The sequence below is a fragment of the Panthera pardus genome, unplaced genomic scaffold, assembly GCF_024362965.1.
Source record: "Panthera pardus isolate Hobbes unplaced genomic scaffold, ASM2436296v1 HiC_scaffold_1, whole genome shotgun sequence".
NCBI classification, from domain to species: Eukaryota; Metazoa; Chordata; class Mammalia; order Carnivora; family Felidae; genus Panthera; species Panthera pardus.
In genome coordinates, this window is record NW_026526654.1 from 80,552,619 (window position 1) to 80,565,602 (window position 12,984).

At 35.5% G+C, this 12,984-nt stretch overlaps 1 long non-coding RNA gene across 1 annotated transcript in view; it reads left to right on the forward strand.

Annotated features, from left to right (window-relative positions):
* The window catches only part of LOC109265846 (uncharacterized), a 58,223-nt gene extending 45,760 nt beyond the window's left edge, over positions 1-12,463 (forward strand). Inside the window, exon 2 of the long non-coding RNA XR_002079374.1 lies at positions 12,384-12,463. This is a non-coding gene — a long non-coding RNA (uncharacterized LOC109265846). The remainder of the gene's footprint in view (positions 1-12,383) is intronic.
* The last annotated feature ends 521 nt before the right edge of the window (positions 12,464-12,984 follow it).

Sequence of the window (12,984 nt, forward strand, 5' to 3'; positions counted from 1 at the left end):
TTAAAAGGGAAATTTTAAATAGAAATAGGAAAATAAAAAGAAGGAAATATGAGAAGAAAGAAATGAAAACAGAATGATGTACACATGGTCGACTTATGGGTAATTTTAAATAAATATTAACTCTAAAAATAATCATAATATTGATGAACAGGCATTACAAACAAGACGGAATTAAATCAGAGCATCAGTAATGTGAGAAAATACCGAAGCTAAAACAGTCAAGAGTCTTGCATTGTTTAGGGCAAGGGCAGAGGTGTTGAGCGTTTCATAGAATCCCAGATGCAGAGGAAAGAGAAACACCAATCGTCTCTGAGACTGGGCGTCCAGACGGAGCTAAGAGTGGAGATGATAAATCTGTATCAGGAGCAGTTAACTCCTCATATTTCCTTCTTTCTCTCCCACAGCTAGGGAACTACCCTTTTCTAGTCTGACAGAAGACTGGAGATTACTCTCTGAAGAGACTGAACCAGAGGTACACTAACCTTGGGGACATTAGACCCATTAAGTGCAGAAGTACTATGTGGCAGTAAGAAGAAAAGCAAAGTTTACATACTAACCAGGAAAGCCCTCGGTTCCCTCACCTCAAGCCCACTCTCGGGCAAGAAATTCAAGATCCACTTTCAGGGCAAACTGACCAAGAAAATAGACCTACCAATAACTGATACTTGACCCAATGGTCCCCTAAGGAAAACCTTTAGTTCACCACTCTCAACGTCCCTGCCCATAAACAAGAAACAGGAAGCCACTTGGTAAGCAGTTTAACAGTTACTTAAAATGTTAAACATAAACTTTTCATATGATCCAGGAACTTCACTCCTAAATACCTACCTAAGACAAAAGAAAACCTGTGTCAAAGACTCAAATGCAAGTGTTCATACGGCATTAGTATTCATAAGAGCCATGAACTGGACAATCCAAATGTCTATCAACTGATGAATGAAAAAACAAAATGCAGTGTATATCCATTCAATGGAATACCATTAAGGAATAAAAGGAATCAACTACTAGCTAAAACATGAATTAACCTCAAAAACATGCTGGTGAAAGAAACTTAATGCAAAAGACTACATATTAGATGATTCTGTTATATGAAATGCCTAGAAAATGCAAATCTTTAAAGACAGAAAGTAGATTAATCGGGAATGAGGATGAGAGCAGAGGTTGACTAAAAATGGGCACAAGAGATCTTTCTGAGGTGATGGTAATGTTCTAAAACTGGATTGCGGTGATTATACAACCTGATAAATTTGCTAAAAATCATTGAGTTGTACACTTAAATTGTACAGATTTTACGGTATGTACATTTTGCCTTGATAAAGATGTTTAGAGAAAGAACATATGCCATTCATTAAATGAGAACAGGGCACTATGAGGTAGAAACAATAAAAAAGAACTCTTAGAAAGTAAACATGATTTTGAAAATAACTTTTTTAATGTAATAGATGTTTGAAATTGAAGTCCAGTTAATCTCCGAGAATACAGAACTGAAAGCCTGAGATATGAAAGGTGAAGAACCTAATCTAGGAATTACAACTTCTGACCAACAGGTGTTCTGGATACAGAACGAAAAACAGAGGGAAAATTGTAAAATAAAGAAGCGTGAAAGTTTTTCCAGGGCTGAAAAGAAGCATGAGTCCTTCACATTTTAAGAGTCTACGGAGACCCAAGAAGAAGGAATGAAAAAACAAACCACTCTCCCTAGACAAATTACCATGACATTTCAAAACATTAAGGAAAGGGTATTAAAATTTCCACAGTGCGAAACACAGAAAATGAGAAACAGATGGGCATTGGTTGTCTCATCAACACTAACTGCCATCAATGAAATAATGGCATATAAGTTCTGGGAGAAAATTATTTGAAACCTGGACTACTAGATCTCCCCAAGTTTCCAACGAGAGGACAAACAAAAGCCTTTTTAGCTATCAAGCGGCTCAGGACATTATCTCCCCTACAACCTTTCTGAAAGGAAGGAAGGTAAAGAGTGAGAAAGTCATGGGATACGAGAAATCATCAACATGACTGAGGAGCTCAATGAACATGTTCCCCAGCATGACAGTTATACAGAATGTCTAGTAAGCAAAGGATTCAAAGTAAAGAGGGAAGCCACTGGACTGAAAGAAGAAAATAATTCTTATATTATTAAGAAATGATGAAAATAAAAACAGAAATGTTTCTACTCTCAAGAGGTGAGTAAAATAATTACAACAGCTAAGAAAGCTATAAAATATGTAAGGAAGACGTGTCAAAATACATTTCAAAGTAAGCTATGGCACGATTTTGAACAACAGAAGTGAAGGAAAGAAATTCCACTTAGCTTGGATGCTTTGAATTGTTTCCTTCAAGTGACATCGCAGTCAGGACATTGTACCCACCGATATATATAATGTATAATGCTAGCCCTCTATTTTGCATATAGTTATAATTTTGCAAATACTATTATTTTTTCAATCTTAAGAGAGAATTCATTGAAAAAAACTGCAAGTGTCTGACGTAGTTATGAAACACTATAAACTTCATTAACCTTGACTATACAAAAAGAAAAGAGGAAAGGAGAAAGGAAGTAGATACTACTGTCCTCATCTAACATTGTGGGAAGCTGAGATACTATATTTAAAGTTGGTGGAACAAGAAATGTAAGTTTAAACATGACATGTAAAGTTACAGAGAAAAGCAACAGGACTGAAACACTAAGTATCAAAAATTGCAACAAGGAGATAGAAACTTGGATAAGTAACGGAGGCAAATCCTCATCTTTCACAATGAGGAGTTATGTGTTGAATGTAAAATCACGCAATAGTGATTTCTTATTTGGAATATAGGAAGATAACCCCCTTAAAATGTTAAAAGTGTTTCTCTTGATTATGCAATCCCAATTAAAATCCCACAAAGTTATTTAGGGGATATTGAGAAACTTTGTCTAAGGTTTATACGGAGAGGCAAGAGACTCAGGATAGGCAACACAATATTGAAGCAGAACAAAGTTGCAGGACTGACCCTAGACGACATCAAGATTTACTATAAAGTGACAATAATCAAGACAGTATGGTATTTGCGAAAGAGACAAACAGATCAATGAAACACAATAGAGAGCCCAGAAATAAACCCACATTAATATATTCAATTGATCTTTGACAAAAGGAGCAAAGACAATACAATGAAGCAAACATCTTTTAAACAAATGGCTGGGCCAACTGACCATCCATTCGCAATAAAAAATAAATCTAGACACATACCTTACATCCTTCACAAAAATTAGCTCAAACTGGATCATAAATCTAAATGCAAAACACAAAAGTATTAGACTCGTAGAAAATAACATAGGAGAAAACCTAGACGATTTTGAGTACAGCAGTGATGTTTTTGACACAACCCCAAAGGCATAATCCATGAAAGAAATAACTGATGAGCTGAGTCCCATTAAAATTTAAAACCTCTGTTCTGTGAAAGACAATGTCAAGAGAACAAGAATATAAGCCACCACCTGGCAGAAAATATTGCAAAAGACACATCAACTAGAGCACTGTTTTCCAAAATATACAACACACTCTTAAAACTCGACAGTAACAAAATAAACAACCCCATTTTAAAATGAGCCAAAGACCTTAACAGACACCTCACCAAAGTAGACATACAGGTGGCCAGTCGGCCTAGGAAAAAGGCTTCACATCATATGTCATCAGAGAAATGCAAATTAAAGCAACAAAGAGATACAAATACACACCTCTTAAATGGCCAAATCCAGAAGACTGACAATGCCAGATCTCGGTGAGGATGTGGAACAACAGGAACTCTCACCATTGCCAGTGGGAATACAAAATGCGACAGCCACTTTGGAAGCCGGTTGGTGGTTTCTCACAGAACTCATGCTCTTGCCATAAAATCCACCAATTGCAGTCCTTGAAATTACCTAAAGGAGTTGAAAACATATCCACATAAAACTCTGCACATTGATGTTTATAGCAACTTTACTAATTATTGTGAAAACTTGGAAGCAACCATCATATTCTTCAGTAAGTGAACAGATAAAACTGTGGTACATCCAGACGATGAAATATTAGCGCCAGAAGAAAATGAGATCACAAGCCATGAAAAGACATGAAGGAATCTGAAATGTATGTTACTAAATGAAAGAAACCAATCTGAAGAGGTCACGTACTTTCTGATTCCAGCTACATGAATCAAGACAGTAAAAATAAATTAAATAAATTAAATAAATTAAAATAAAATAAAATAAAATAAAATAAAATAAAATAAAATAAAATAAAATAAAAATCAGTGGCCACTAGGGATGTGGAGTGAGGAGTGGAAAGGGGAAGGAGAAAATAGTGGTGCACAGAGGATTTTTAAGGCAGTGAAAATATACTATATAATATCATAATGATGGACATATGTCATTCTACTTTATCCAAACCCATAGAATGTGCAACACAAAAAGTGAACTGTAATATAACCTATGAGCTTTGGGTGTTTATGGTATGTCAGTGTATTTTCATTAATTGTAATAAATGTATCATTCTGGTGGTAAGGCTATGCATGGGGATATTGTGGGAAATCTCCGTGCCTTCTCAATTTTGCTGTGAACCTAAAACTTCTCCACTGAAATTAAGTCATAAAAAATAGATTTTTTTTTAAAAAAAGTGCATGTCTTTGACAACTAAAATTAGGACTAGGGCTAAGGAAGGGCTTCTAATTCTTTAATACGTGGATTCATTCAACAGAACCTTATTGAGTACCAACTATGTGCTCAGCCTCATTTATTATTTTAGTTTAACATTGTGAATATATTACCTTAAGAAACATTAAAAATTGGAAAAGCTAAATAAAATAAAAAATGAAAACAAGTGGCCACTGTAATTTAGCATTCATAGTATGAAAACCTCTTCTATAACTGGAAATGTTTTGAAGATCCATCTTTATGTCGTTTCATAACGTATAACTTTGATTCTAGCTAAATTACTACTTAAATTGCTTTGTCTCTGACCGGAAAGCTGCAAACTAGAGCATTCACGTTTAACCATACTTTGCACTCTTTGTCACTTTCTTTGTTCACTTAACACTTACACCTAATCAAGTGTGTCCGAAACCCAGAGCCTAGATCAAGAGCGGGAAGTCTTACGGTCTAAGATTTGGATGGGGTATTTGCGGATTATTTACACAATCGTTTACTTCTAAAAATAAGTGAAGGAATTTTATAACTATAGAATGAGATTGTTGACAGAGAGGAAAGAGGAAGTAGAAATTATCTAGAAGAGGCAGTTTTTAAAATACCCACAGAACAGCCCCCTGCCGTGTTTGGCTTGCGGCAGTGCAGGTTCTGATAGGTCACAGGGCAAATCCAGCTTTTTGAACGATGGCTACTTGAAGAAAGGATCCATGCAACGTGCTCTCCGTATACATCCAGGAAATGCACAGCCAGGAAGACATTTTCGACGGTATGCGTTAAGAAAGACATCTGGGGAATTCTTCCACGAGGAACAAGATGGATTGGATCTTACCTCAGGCTTCCTCGTGTCCCACCTTTCCCAATTTCTTCCATGTTTATATCGCGAAATTCCAAGAAGGGCATGAGATACCATGACAATAAACAGTCTGCACAGCAGAATCCCTCCCCCGTAGCAGTGAATAAAATGAAATGTATCTCTATGAGGTCTGTTTATGCAGTTTTCCTCAGACGTTTCGTTGGCAGAACTGAAGTGTAGCTTGCCTTTTCATAACTTAGGCTCTCCTGTAAAAATTATCTTCAATATACACTCCTTTGTATCTCTACTCCTTTGTATGTATGCATTCGATACATCCTCCTTTGTATCTGTAAACCATGATTCACTAAAAAACCAAACCTCTCCCCCAAACCCCCACCATGGACTCTCCTCCCCAGTCACCTGAGCACTTCATGTTCACTTTATTCTTCTCTTTTTCTTGTAGCCGAAGAAAAAAAATATGAAGTTCTATTTGTAGGAAGTTCAAAATGATGTAAAACATCAAAGTCCAAGTAAGAAAACTTCGTCTAGGGCCGGAGATCGATGCATTGCATAGATAGTAATAAAGCAGGAGGTGCTCACTTTATGCAATAGAGTTGTATTATACCGTTTATTTCAATGGTTTTAGAGAAAATACGCTGCTCCATATCAGGTGCAGGGGAATCTGCAATTACCTTATGGAAATAAAATTCTGAATTAAGCTTAGATGACGAAATGAATATTTGAGCCATTAAGCGAATAGATACAGTTACTAGCTATAGTAGAAAGAGATAGAGTAGAAATAGAGAAGCAAGTATTTTTTTTTTAAATCAATGGGTTGATATTCTTATGTATAATTGACACACAATATCCTATTACTTTCAGGTGTATATCCTAGTGATGCAATACTTAGATACATTATGATATGATCCTCATAAGTCTGGTTGCCATCTGTCACCATACAAACCTATTATGATATTATTCATCTATATTTCTTACGCTGTATGTTACATCCCCGTGGCTTCTTTGTTTTATAACTGGAAGTTTGTATCTCTTCATCCTTCTCACTTATTTTATCTGCTGTTGTCTAGTAATCAACATTTTGTTTCCTGTGACCATGAGTTTGTTTCTGTTTTGTTTGTTTCGTTTTAGATCCACATATAAGTAAAAACATATGGTATTTTTCTTTCTTTGTCTGACCTGTTTCACTTAGCATAATACCCTTGAGGTCCACCTGTATTTCACAAATGGCTGAGTAATATTCCAGCATGTGTGTGGGGGGGGGGTGCGGGGGGTACACATATACCACAACTTCTTTATTCATCCATTCATCCCTCTTTGGATGCCTAGGCTGTTTCCATATCTTAGCTATTGTGAATCATTCTGCAGTGAATGCAGGGGTGCATCTATTTCTTCAAACTGGTATTTTCATTTTCACTGGAGACATTCCCAAAAGTGGATAGTCCCACCCACATGCTGGATCATATGGTAGTTCTATTTTTAATTTTTTGAAGAACCTCCGTCCCGTTTTCCACAGATGCTGCACCAGTTCACATTCCCAATCAGAATATATGAAGGTTCCCTTTTCTTCACATCCTCACCAACACGTTATTTCCTATCTGTTTTACACATGTAGCCACTATGACAGCTGTGAGGTGAAATCTCATTGTGGTTTTGATTTGTACTTCTCTGCTGATTAGTGATGTTGAGCATCTTTTCATGTGTCTGTTGGCAATCTGTGTGTCTTCTTTGGGGAAAAAAAATGTCTATTGAATCTTCTGTCCATTTCTTTTTAAACAGGTTCTTTCTTTTTTTTCTTTTTTCTTTTTTTTTTTGACATTAAGGGATGGAAGCTGTTTATATATTTAGATATTGACCCCTTATCAGATGTATAATTGGTAAATATTTTCCTTCATTCAGTAGGTGGCTTTTTCACTTTGTTAATGTTTTTCCCCGCTGTGCAGAAGTTTTGGGGGTGGATATAATCCCATTTATTTATTTTAGCTTTTCTTATCCTTGCCCAAAGAGATTGGTTCAAAAAAAATATTGCTGAGACTGATGTCAGAGAGCTTACTGTCTCTGTTTTCTTTCAGGAGTTTTATGGTTTCAGGTCTTACATTCAAGTCTTTAATCCATTTTGAATTTGTTTTTGTATATGATGTAAGATAGTAGCCCAGTTTCATTCTTTTACATGTCCAGTTTTCCCAAAACCATTTATTGAAGAGACTGTCTTTTCCCCATTGTATAGTCTTACCTTTCTTATCATTGATTAACTAGTCATATATGTGTGGGCTTATCTGGGGGCTCTCTATTCTTATGCATTGATATATGTGTCTGTTTTCATGTCAGTACCACACTGTTTTGATTACTGTAGCTTTACAGCATACTATGAAATCAGGGAGTGTGAGAATTCCAGCTTTGTTCTTTATCAAGATTGCTTTGACTACTTGGGGCCTTTTGCAGTTCCATAAAAAATTTAGGATTCTTTGTTCTAGTTCTGTGAAAAAAAAATGCCTTTGATATTTTGCTAGGGATTGCATTAAATCTATAGATGGCTTTGGCTAGTATGGAAAGTTTAACATTAGTCTTTTCAATCCATGAGCATAACATATCTTTCAATTTACTTGTGTTATCTTGTTTCTTTTATCAGTGTCTTATAGTTTTCGGAGTATGAGTCTTTCACCTTGGTTACGTTTCATTCCTGAGTATTTTATTCTCTTTGGTGCAATTGTAAATGGAATGATTTTCTTAGTTCTTGTTTCTGATAACTCATTAGTAATGTACAGAAATGCAACTGATTTCTAGATGTTAATTTCGTATCCTACAACTTTACTGAATTCATTTATTACTTTTGATAGTTTTGGGTGGAGTCTTAAAGGGTTTACAGATAGATATAGTACCATGTCATTTGCAAATAATGATTTTATTTTTTCCTTTCCAATTTGATTGCCTCTTTTTTTTTCTTTTTGTTGTCTGATTGCTGTGGCTAGGACTTCCAGTACTATATAGAATAAAAGTGGTGAGAGTGAATATCCTTGTTTTGTTCCTGATATTAGAGAGGAAGCGTTTAGCTTTTCGACATTGGGTATGATGTTAGCTGTGGACTTGTCATGTATGGCCTTTATTATGTTGAGGTCCCTTGTATCCATACCCACTTTCTGAGAGTGTTTATCGTATATGGATGTTGAATTTTTTCAAATAATTTTTCTGCATCTATGGAGATGATAATATTTTATCCTTTGATTTATTAATGTTGTATATCACATTGATTGATTTGTGAATGATGAACTGTCCTTGCATCCTGGAATAAACCCCATTGGATCATGGTGTGTGATCCTATTAAAGTATTTTTGAGATCAGTTTTCTAATATTTTGTTGAGGGTATTTGCATCTATATTCATGAGGGGTCTTGGTCTGTAGTGTGTGTGTGTGTGTGTGTGTGTGTGTGTGTGTGTGTGTGTGTGGTGTCTTTGTCCAGTTTTGATATAAAACTCAAAAAATGCATTTGAAAGTATTCCATCCTCTTCAATTTTTTTGGAATAATGTGAGAAAAATAGGAACTGACTCTTCTTTAAATATTTGATTATTTGGTAGAATTCACCTATGAAGCTGGCTCATCCTAGATTTTTGTTTGGAGAGTTTTAGTCCTAGATTTTTGTTCTGGAGAATTTTTTAATTAGTAATTCCATTTCATTACTTGTAGCTGGTCTGTTTAGATTTTCTACTTCCTCATGATTCAGTCTTCAAAGGTTGTGTGTTTGTAGGAATTTAACCATTTCTTCCACGTTGTCCAATTTGTTTGCATGTAATTATTCATGATAGTTTTTTATGATCTTTTGTGTTTTTCTGGTGTCAGTTGTAACTTCTCTTTCATTTCTGATTTTATTTATTGGTCTCTCTCTCTTGATGAGTCTAACTAGAGGTTCAATGATTTTGTTTATCTTTTCAATGAACCAGCTTTTAGTTTTATTGATCTCTTCTATTGTTTTTGAGTATTTCAGTTATTTTCACTTTGGTCTTTATTATTTCCTTTATTCTACTCACTTGGGTTTTTGTAGTGTTTATTTATTTATTTATTTAGAGAGAGAGCAGGGGAGGGGCAGAGAGAGAGGAAGAGAGAGAATCCCAAGCAGACTCTGCACTGTCAGTGCAGAGCCCAACACAGGGCTCGATCTCATGAACCGTGAGATCATGACCTGAGCTGAAATCAAGAGTCAGAGTTGGACACTTAACTGACTCAGCCACCCAGGCGCCCCTCCTTTCTTCTACTGATTTTGGACTTTGTTCTTCTTTTGCTAGCTCATTTAGGTATACAATTATATTGTTTATTTGGGATGTTTTTTGTTTCTTGAGGTAGGTCTGTATTGCTATCATCTTTCCTCTTAGAACGGCTTTTGCAGTGTCCCATAGACTTTGGAAAATTGTGTTTTCATTTTTACTTGTCTCAAGGTATTTTTTGATTTCCTCTTTGATTTCTTCATTGACACATTGGTTGTTTATTGGTATGTTTAGTATCCACATGTTTGTGTTTTTTCAGTTTTCTTCTCTTGATTTCAAGTTTCATAGTATTGTCAGAGAAGATGTTTGATATGACTTCAGTCTTCTTGAATTTATTAAGACTTAATCTGTTCTGGAGAATGTTCCATGTGCACTTGAAAAGAATATATATTCTGCAGTTTGGGAATGAAATGTTCTATATATAACTATTAAGTCCTTCTGGTCTAAGTGTCATTTAAGTCCAGAGTTTCCATATTGATTTTCTTTCTGGATGATGTATCCATTGATGTTATGTGTTAAGGTGTTAAGTCATTTACTATTATTGTATCATTGTTAATTCCTCCCTTTAGGTCTGTTAATATTTGTTTTATATATTTAGGTACTTCTATGTTGGGTAAATAAATATTTAGAAATGTTATGTCTTCTTCTTGGCTTAATCTGTTTGTCATTTTGTAATGCCCTTCTTTGTCTTTGTTACAGTCTTTGTTTTGAAATGTCTGATATAAGTATAGCTATCTCAGCTTTCTTTTCATTTCCATTTGCCTGGAATATCTTTTTCCATCCCTTCTCTTTCAGTATGTCTGTCTTAAATCTGAAGTGAGTCTCCTGTAGGCAGCATAGAGATGAGTCTTGTTATCTATTTATATACTTATGTGTATTTACATATTTATATACTTGTATATATAAATTAATATATAATATATTTTAATATATGCTTGTATATTTACATCTATATGTGTGTAGATACATGTATATGTATAGATATATAGATATATATATGTAGGTAGAGAGTGGTCTATTTGACTTGATCATCACTTATGTTTTATATGCATTCCAAAAGCAGCACATTTTTACCTCCTCTCCAGTTTTATATTTTTGACATGATATTTTGCATCTTTTTATTTTGTGTATCCCTTACGTACTTATTGTGTTTATAGCTGATTTGACTACTTTTGCTTTTTAATCTTTATACCAGCTTTTTAAATGGCCATCCATTGCCTTTACTATGTAAATGCTTTTACCAGTAAGATTTTTTTCATATCTTTTATTCTTAGTTATGACCTTTTTTCCACTTAAAAAGGACCTTTAACATCTCTTGTAAGTCTGATTTGGTACTAACGTACCCTTTTCGTTTTGTGTAGGAAACTCTTTACCTCTCCTTTAACTCTGAATGATAATCCTGTTGGTTAGAGTATTCTTAGTTTTAATTTTTTTTTTCCTTTCATCTCTTCAAATGTATCCTGCCACTCTTTTCTGGCCTGTGAATTTTTTTTTTTTTTTTTTTTGAAAAATAAGCTGATAGCTTTCTGGGGTTTTCTTTGCATGTGACTCTTAATTTTTCTCTTGCTGCCTTTTAAGACTTTTGTTTTTTACAGTTTACATACTATAACATTTATGTGTTTAAATTATACAGTTCAGTAGTTTTTAGTATAATTACAGAATTCTTTTTTTCTTTTGAGAGAGAGAGGGCATGCTGCACCGGGGCCATCTTGACAGGACACCTGGAGCTTGGGTGTGGTGTGGACAGGGGGGCCCAGGGCACACTGCACCAGGGCTACAATGGCAGGGGGAGGGGGTGGTCAGCTGGAGCTGGTATGGACCAGGGACCCAGGGTGTGCTGAGGTAGTTCTAGTAGACTGGCTAGAGGGACTCTGCTCCTATCCCACTATCAAGTAAGAAAGGAACTGAAAAATGGCCACCACTAGTGTCTTTGACCCCAGAACAAGTTCCAGCAATTCCCTGACCTTTTGGTCACTCTAGGATTAGCAAATGGATTTCTTTCACTTATAGTCTAATTGCTCTTTAAATTGTTCTTTTTTTGCCGTGCTCCAGGGTGGGCAAGTCTATGCACAGGTTACCGTGTTGGGGCAACCTCCTTCTCTTCTACTCTTCGTATGTGTACTGATGTTTATTGTTTGTTGTGCAGAAGCTGTTCCACCAGTCCTCAGCTCTTCAGGAGGAATTACTCTCTATATAGGTGTAGATTCATCGATACGGTGTGTCCAGAGGAGAACTTGAATTCAGAGTCTTCTTACACTGACATCTTGGCCATCTTGGAAGCTCTCCAATGGGCTGATTTTTTTTCTCACTGTGTATGCCCTGCATTCATGGTGGTCCAACCCTAGAATACCACATAGGTATAACAATAGAAGGACTTATGTGAGAGTTAGGAGTAATCTTCACTTTCTCATATTGAAAAGGACTGATTTGGGGGACTGGGTATTGTGTTATATTATAATCATCTAATTTAATATGTCAAGGTAGAGGGTTAAAGTCAGCCTAAATCAAGAACCAACTGTCAAATAGTCAAGAATTTCGCAAGCTGGTTGTTAAACCGTCGGTAACTTGAAAGCAACCATAGGAGTGGTATTTACACCACAGGGAACAGTAAATGCTATAAAGTGGGTCCTTTTTTTTTCTTCCCAGAGAGCCAATGTATCAGCACACGACTGAGCACCAATGTCATGTACAACACATGGAAGGAAATGAGGATGCTTCAAAGGTAGTGGCTTATTCTTCTTGAAGCGTTTCCACTCTATCTAAATAATCTATCTACCTATTGTATGACAGTGGCAGAGTGTTATTATTATTATTATCATTTCTGTTTTACATATTTGGAAACTGAAATAATGATGCATAGTAATTAATAATGCAAAGTAATCCCTATCAGGATAAAACCAGGCCTAAAGCCCAGGCTTTTGGATGTGCCACAGTATTTGTGCTATTCTGGTTTTGAGATACAGCATCACAGGACTTTATTTTTTGCAATTTAGGACTTCCGATTAATATTAAGAGATGCTATGATATTTTCAAAATTAATAAAAGAAAGAAATCATCAGAATTAAATATGCCATATATCACTTAATGAGGGATGGTTGGAAATGAGAAAGTTTGAAGATACGGTAAATATTTCCTACAGATATATTTATCTGTCAACATTAGGTGAATCTTCTGCTGGTTGCTTTTGGGTATAGAAAAAAGATATCAAAGAAATGGAACATGTACATGTTTCCCTGAGAAAGATTAT